Source organism: Xiphophorus couchianus, chromosome 19, assembly GCF_001444195.1.
Source record: "Xiphophorus couchianus chromosome 19, X_couchianus-1.0, whole genome shotgun sequence".
Taxonomy (NCBI): Eukaryota; Metazoa; Chordata; class Actinopteri; order Cyprinodontiformes; family Poeciliidae; genus Xiphophorus; species Xiphophorus couchianus.
In genome coordinates this window covers 9,973,468-9,982,101 of record NC_040246.1, presented here as the reverse complement: position 1 = coordinate 9,982,101, position 8,634 = coordinate 9,973,468, and positions in this window count along the sequence as shown.

Below are 8,634 nucleotides of genomic sequence, written 5' to 3'. Positions count from 1 at the left end.
ATTTTACATGTTTTCTCTTAAATTAAATCAGCTTAAATTTTAAAATTAAAATAAACCAGAAAATACAAGTCATTTCCTTCACACGTTCCCTTTTTACCATACTTTGTCAGCTTGTTTCACAATGGTCTCTGCAGATTTACTCAGATTTTTCAGTCAATGACAGAAGGTGGGCTAAAAAAAAATGAAATAAATAAAATCAGCCTGTTCCCACTTGAGCTAACAGATGTCTGTCTGGCACCTGCGCCTGCTTCGGTTTCTGCAGCCTCCAGTGACTCCCAACCACCTGCAACAGACACACCACGAAACAGTTCACCAATCCTCCGGTATTTTATTTTCCTCTTGTCACCTGGCTAACACAGATTTGTGGAGATTTGTCCATGCTCGAGTTTGCACAAGAGAGTGGGAGGAAGAAAAATGAGCTGGAACAAACAAGGGGAATGGGAACAGGAGAGTTAATTTTGGCTTTCCTCGAGAGCATCCCTGTTCATTTACTTCACGCAGCATGTGCCAGCTGTGGAAACATAGCAGAGTAAAGTGAGGAATGGGCTCACGGTTTCTTTGGATAGCGAACCCCAGGGCAGAGGAGGTTTTATTCAGTCTTAGTTTGTGTTTGGAAGGGGAAGCATCGGAGCTGTTCAGGGGCAAGGAAGGCAGCATGGGAGCACAGCTGTGTTGTGTTGAGACCATCTGTGTGTTTACATGTGGTGTGTGGTTGGTGGAAATGCACACAGGGGTGTCAGAAATCCCCCATAAATACTCCGATACATACTTCCAGCAACACCGGCTCCCAACAAGGCCGAGGGCAACATCATGATGTACACTTCCTGCTCTTTAACCCAGCAGGTTGGAAGAAGGTCAAACGCCTTGTCATCCCCTCACACATCATCTCATATCACCCACAAGCCCCCGCCTCCTCAACTGTCTCTCTGCTAAATAGTTGACATTGGTCCATTTGCTGTAGCTCATGACTCACTGGTTTCTGTAAACTGAAAACATTTCCTCCAGCTGTCCTGCCACCTGAGGGGTTTTGCTGCATCCCATTTCAGTCTGCCACGGATGCTCATCGTTGACAAGAAGCATTTAGGATAAAATTGAGTACATGATTTACACCATTATTAGCTCTTCAGAGAGAAAAGACCATTTTTGAAGCCATCAGAGAACCTCTGCTGCTATTTGGTCCTTGTACAAAGCTGAATAAGTAGATGCTATGACACAGATAATTTATGTTCCAAACTTCAAATCCCATACAGTTTTTTTTATGTGTAGTGTTTTTAAAAAAGGCACAGAACCCTTTTTACACCGTCTCACATCAAATCAGACTGAAATGTTCAGCTAGGATCACCAAACATTTCTTTTTTGTTAAATGAATGAAAAATGAGACAAAGAAACTGCTGTCACATACACTAAGATAACACTAAGATGTATTTTAAGACAACAACTTTAAGACTTCTTTAAAATACAAAATAAATCCGTCAAGATGTCAGGAAAAGAATTGTGGACCTCCATATGTCTCGTTCGCCCATATGTATAATTTTCAGATACTTGAAGGTCCCATGTTTGTCTGGTTGACACGGAAATTTCCAGTCAACATACTGTTCATTTGCCAGCTAATAACCTACTGTTTATTAGCTAGGACTACAAAGTCAGCATTTTGGAGCAGTCATCAAACTTTCTCATTTCAGAAGTTTGAAAATGCCACGTAAAATTTGTGAGCAGACCTGAAAAGGTGGTTAAGAAACCCTGATATGGTTACATCACTTCTGTTAGGAAGCTACAAAAAATGCTGAGAAAATGTTTATATAAGTTGTGAGTTTCAATTCATCCATTGTATATAACCACCTATCATTTCAGGATCCTTAGTGCCGATCACCAGCAATCGCTGCATACAAAATTTTTGATTGCAAGGGGAAAGTCAGTTGAACTTTAATAATTATGATAAAAATGTTAAACAGTTGGAGTTCAGATTCACACAAAACAAGGCAAATAGCACCTTATTTATCAAACCCATAAAAAATATAGAATTAAAAAATAAAAAAGTTTAATTAACTTTTTAACTGTTAAAACCAAAGTTCTTTTGTTATTCTCTTGTGGCAAATTCAAACAAATCAGTCACTTCTCATAAATACTTACCCAGATACTTACCCAGATCAGTGACATATTTAATGATTATGTATTTATTTTTAAACATTTTTTTATTATAGTACACGTTCTAAAATGTACAACATCCAAAGAAAATGCAGGGAGAAAATTGTTCCAACAAATTGCTTCGATTGCTTGTGCAATCGAAGCAATTCCCTGAACAATTACAAGGCAACCCACAAAGAAATGTGATTTTTCATTTCAAGAGGCAAAGCCATCTGAAGCAAATAATGACTACATTACATTGTTTCTGAGCAAATCTAATTTATGTTATGTCTGAGTGAAAACAAAGCTATTACAACCCCACCCCCCAAAAAAAATTTCCAGTGAGTGTTCTCAGCACTGAAGGGGGAACTGACGGAGCAGGTCAAAGTGTGTTTTCTGCTGTGACAGTTTAAATTAGTGCTGCAACTTCTTTGGTTGTCTTTACAGCTGTTAACCTGTAGGTCTCTGCTCACAGTCTTTCTGCCTCCGGACCATCATTAATAACCCCTTTTGACTGCCTGCCTTCATGTCATCACCACGGTGCATAACATTTGGTCTCTGTCTTTGCGCCTCTCATCCCTTGGTTCATCAATGCCTTTCCATCTGTCGCCACACCTGCCCAGAGAGTCTGGAGCACAGAGCTGAGGACGTCTTGAAGAAAGTGACACAAGCCCATCTCTGCTGCAGTGCTGGCTGTTTGCTCTCTGGTATACCCACCACCACTTTATGAATAGGTCTTTCATTCGGAAAGAAACAAGAAAAATGTGGCATCAACATCAAAGCCTTTTTTCCATCATGTCCAGCAGTTTCTGGAATGGCTGACAAGGCTCCTTCTCAGGGTACCGAGGTGTAAAGGGGCAGCTCAATCAGATTGATCTGTGGTTTGCACTATGAACAAGTTTGGCATGTCTATTCAGTCAAAAAGGAGTAGAAAAAATGGTTTTACCCAAGATTGGTAATGGATTTATGTCTCTGAATCAGTGCTGACTTTGGTGTGCAACTGAGTGGCATATACTTTATAATGCTCTGTCATACGGTGCAGTGTGGATGAGTGATGAGGCAGACGTGATGGAACCAGGTTAGATGAATAATGACGACTTAATGACGAAAAAGCCAACACAAAGTCCAAAACCAGGCAGCACTGCAGAGCGGAGACCAGGGCTCAACACAGGTAGCACTAGCTATACGAATGGACATCAAGACAGAGACAGCACACACAAACGACTAAGACCCGACAAGGACACAGACACACAGGTGGCATTAAATACACAGAGGATAATCACAGAAACGAAACACACCTGGGAATGATCAAGGGGAGACAGGACGGCACAGAGACTCAGGGACACAGAATACTCAGAAATAAATACACAGAAAAACACAGATCATGACATGCACAAGATGTGTATATTTGAGCAAAGAGATGTGATTAGCGACTATTTGTTGAGACAAGCATGAAAGCTCGAGACAGATGGAGCGGGGGTTGTATGTAAATTTTTGAGTGTTAATTATGGGGGAATAAGGTTATGTGTCATTTTATGTAGCATATGTAAGTAAATATGTGGTTTTAACTAAGGTCCATATGTGGACCTTAATTAAAACCCCGAAGTGTAAGTTAGTCCTGAGAACCAGCTGTGCAAGAAACAAAGCAAAACAAAAAGAATTATCATAATAAAATTGCACCCCAACTTCTCTTAAATTCAATACATTGACCATTTTTATTTGCTCAACAAATACAGTACATATTTTTATAGTTTAAAAAAAATATATGTGTTCACATATCCCAAAAGTAATGAGCACCAAAGAACTGAGAGCAGCAAAACATTGCTATTGGATTTCATCAAATGTATTTTTGATTTTTTTTTTCTTTGAGGATCAAATCTCTCTTAGTGGCAAAGCAGAGGGATGTGAGCTGGTGCAGAAATTAAAGAGGATGGTGCAACAACACTGACGTCCTTTTCCTGGAATAGCTCTCAATCAGCCTTCAGCTCAGACTCAGCATCCAGTCTGTAAGTCAGGACTCAAGCTACTGGCAAACAGAAGTGAGATGAGTCTATAAGCTTGTCTCTTTCTAAAAATATTCCAAAATAATGAAGCACCTGTAGGTGTTGGAGATGTGCCTGTCCTTATTATTTCTTCCTCTTAGATATTACAAAGTCAGCTGTGTCTTCTGAAAGTTTCTGGTGAACATCAGTTTCTATTTGAATTCTTCAGACTGGGGGTTTGATTTTAGCTGTAGTTAGCTGCAGTCACAACTTATCTAACGGTGTACAACAGGTATCCAAGAAAGGCTGCCAAGATCTTTAAGGATTTTACATGGGTGAAAGAATTTTTTTCCAAAACCTTTATTGAAAGCTTTTTTATATCTTTTTTTGAACTATATCTTTTTACTGCCACTTGTGCAAATTCTTTACAACTGAATATTCCTTTTAAGACCAACTAAAAATATTCTCTCATCAGATAGTCATAATAAACCCTAGTTTTACTGTCCTTGTTGCTGGACAATCAGAAACTCTGAGTCTATTGACTTCTCCTGACATTCTTTTTTTATTATTTATGCTTTTATTCAATGTGTAATGAATTGGTGGATGAGGTGGTGAGGCAGACGCTTGAGACCTATGTTGAAATGAGAAGATGATGGTTTAATGGTGATAATCAAGAAAGTAACACAGTCCAAAAACAAAGTCCACAAAACCTGGTAGCACGACTGAGCGGAAGCCTGGGCTCAACGTCAGTAGCGACAGGATAAACGAGGGACATAAAGACAGACTGATACTACGAACGACAGCGTAGACAGACTGGTGCACACGACAAGGACCCAACAAAGACACAGAGATACAGGTGACACTAAATACACAGGAGGTAATCAGGGAACAAGACACACCTGGGAACTACTGTAATCAAAGGGAGACAGGACAACACGGAGATACAGAGACACAGGAAACTCAAAATAAACATACAGAAAACACAGATCCTGACAGTATGTTCAAAGGAGAAATTAAACATGACACAGAGAAACAACATGGGCTGAAACAGGTGGCAAGGTGGAAACAGACAAGCCATCATCCAGTGAAAAAGTTTATGATATTCTCCAATAACTTTTCAGTACTCTGCCATTTAATTGTTTTGGTGAACTGAAACATTATTACATTACAAAGAGTAACACCAAAAAAAAACCCAATAGCGTTAGTTTTCATACAGTGCATGTAAATAACTAGTCCCAGCTGAATTTATACCTGGCGTGTCCAACTGCTTGTGATGAATTTAGCCAGGAATAGGGGAGTAGAGACGGCCTTCAATTGAACTCAGTGGTAAATGTATGTTTGTCTTTTCACATTAATCAACCTTTCTGACACCTTCAAGTAAAGTAATCTACACTTGTGACCTCCTATGTCAGATGTACCAAAAGAGAAATCAAGTGGCTGGCTATGATTCATTTTCTTCGGAACATTTCATTTGATTAATTGGAATAGAGCTGGAGGCTTAATGTGACTCTGTACTTCATGGAAAGAATCAGGGCTGATACCTGATAATTTAGTACAGCCAATTACTCATCTCACTACCCTGACTAATCCTTTGACACTGCGCTGGTGTTAATCCCAAATTTGTCTGATAATCCTTCCAGTTTGTAAATTACAAATCCTGACGGGGTTTGGTTTTAATACGACTCAAGTTTCGTTTAGTGACTATTTGTCGGGAGGTGCTCCGGTAATTTATTGCAACAATTTTCCCTTAAATCAATGCTCATGCACTGTCCTCTATAAAATACTTAAAAGTATGTTTTTTCAATACACAGTCATATATATAATGATTTGGGTTTCTCCTCGCGTTCTCACCAGACATTACTGTCACTGCATTTAAGAAACAATTAATTAAACCTGGTACTTGAAAATAAAAGAAGAAGATTTACAGAGGCAGAACTAGAGGTTCAAGGTGTTAAGAGATATTTAAACTGACTGGAGGGAGAGGTTGTAAGCAGTGGTTTTGTGAAGTTTTTACAGAAGCATCTGATCCACTGATTATGGATATGAGTTAAACAAATTTTTAATGATGCCTTTATAGAAAAAAAATCTATAATTTTAATACTACAAGAATTTTTAGAAACACAAATTTGGTTTAATGTGGATTTTGTGAAATCCGCAAAAGGTCAACATTTTGGACAAAGTCTGAAATTCAACCAGATCCACTTAAATCTTGGAAGACGTCAACAGGTTGCATTTGAAAGTCAGACTGTTTCACAAAAGACATTTTTTGTTTAGATATCTTAATAGGTTTTAACAGAAATCATCAATATCCCAGTCTAAATGCATAAAAGTTTCCAACCAACTAGAGAACACTAGTTGTTTGGCTATTGGTGGTATAAATCACAAAAGCCTAAATTTAGACCTTGTTTTTATCTATTCATTTCGAACATGCTAGCAGTACAAAATAACAGAAACTTATGAATTCCTATCCCATAAACTCTTAACATGTTTTCAGTTATGGACCCTCATTATTAATAATAAAAAAAATAAAAACATAGATGCATTAATTTCCCATCTTGTTTTTGGGGGGTTTTTTGTTATGAACTCACCAAACACACATACAGTATGTCTAATAGACATCCATACATCCATATCCACACATACTCATATGCATTGGCCTCAGTTTACACATTACATATTAGTGCTATCTCTCACCCATGTTTCAATACCTTATAAAAATGGCTTGTTGTATGAAATTTTGACTTTGTTTCAACTTCTCATTTAACTTGTTCCATAATCTTACACCATGAATTGAAATACAAAATCTCTTTCTTGTTGTGCTTTTAAAAAAGTGTTGATCGACAGATCCAGTTCATGAACGCCGCTGTGTCTAACAAAGGTACTGAAGAGGAATTTTTAACTTGTGTATCACTTTTTCTCATCCTGTAAGATATATGGAGCTTTGCAGAAAACAATGCACAACTGTGCTGCAAGAAAAATATATCAATTTTCTTATCAAGCTGTGCACAAAAATAAACTCCATTTTGTTTCTCTGATTTCCTGCTGTTTCTTATGCAGGAATTCATATTCCTGTGTCAAAAATGTAAATTGATTGTTTTCCGCAATACTTTCTTTGTCATTTCCACTTTTCAGCAATTATGCCACCACAGCCAGGAAGGCAGGATGAAAAGAGGGATCTTTATGATGTTAAATAAATTGCATTCTAAGTGGATCTATCAAATATTAAAGACATGCAAAGTTTGTTTTGAATCTCATATCTTTTTCAGACCAGCACAAAACCTTTCTCAATTTACTTTGCTTTCACTTTTGAATGGGCCCCTACATTAATGTGGAATCGTTTAGCTCAAATTCAGTGTTCAGTTCAGTGAAGTTGGAAAAAATTCGCACCACTTTTCAGGCTGACTAGTTTAACTGTCTTAGATCAGATGAGAAGTTTAGAAAGCCAGAAAAGCAGAATATCTGCTGCTTCACACTGACAGAAGACTTGCTTGAGGCACTTTCAGGGCAAATGCCTCCAACAGGCTCCCTAAGGGTCAGAGGGACCGAGAAGTTCAAATTTACAAAATGCTGAAGTGCTCTCAATTCTCTCTGCAGATAGAACCGGGATGATGTAATAACCAAGCTGCAGCAAAAACAAAAATCATATCAGATTTAAGCTTTGAAGGGTATGAGTCATGTTGTGATGTTTGTAGGATGCCCCAAACACAGAGACTGACAGTGGCTGAAACAGACAGAAATATATTACTCATGATAAACAATAAACAAAGAGAAACTTACAGATATCATGGAGCAGAACATGGAGCATACCGAGGATGGGAGCTGAGGGAATGAGTCTAATTAACACCCAGAGAGCAGAACCAAAACACACTACGTACAAGATCAAAACTAACATGGGGGATTGACCCCTGGGTTTTCTTCTATGAAGACACACAATGTTTTACAAAGGTAAACTAATGAGAATTAATTCTAGAGATCTTGTTTCTCAGTAGGAAATTAGAATTATTATGACTGGTATATGAACTGACACCCTAGCAGGTTGAAGTTTATAACGGATTTAAAGTCCATGCTGTAAAGGTCAAACAGAGTTTCAGAGCTTCAGACCAGGAGTTTCCAAAGTTGGAGCGGGGAAAAAATGAGAAGACTAAAACAGTTGATGTTACTAAGCAAAGGTATTGTGGCAGGTATGGAGATTATTTGAGTTTTGTTCTTGACGTATTTCATTCAGTTTATGAAGATGAATGTGATGAAGATGAGACAAACCAAGACTTTCAGATGCAACCAGTTGAAGTTGGTCTGCTTCTGCCAACATGTGTTGCTTTCCAATCTAAGAGGGAAGCTGGCTTCAATGGTAAAGCCAACAATAAAAGTGAGGTGGAGAAGGATTGTCTTTAGAACTTCAATTGGCTCTGACAGATTTATTATTCATGTTTGGGGATTTCCCTCTGTTTATGCTCACTGCTTATAAATCATAGATTCTACTTGTAACTTATGTGACAGGCTTGGCAGTGCATGCAGCTTTTTGTTACTT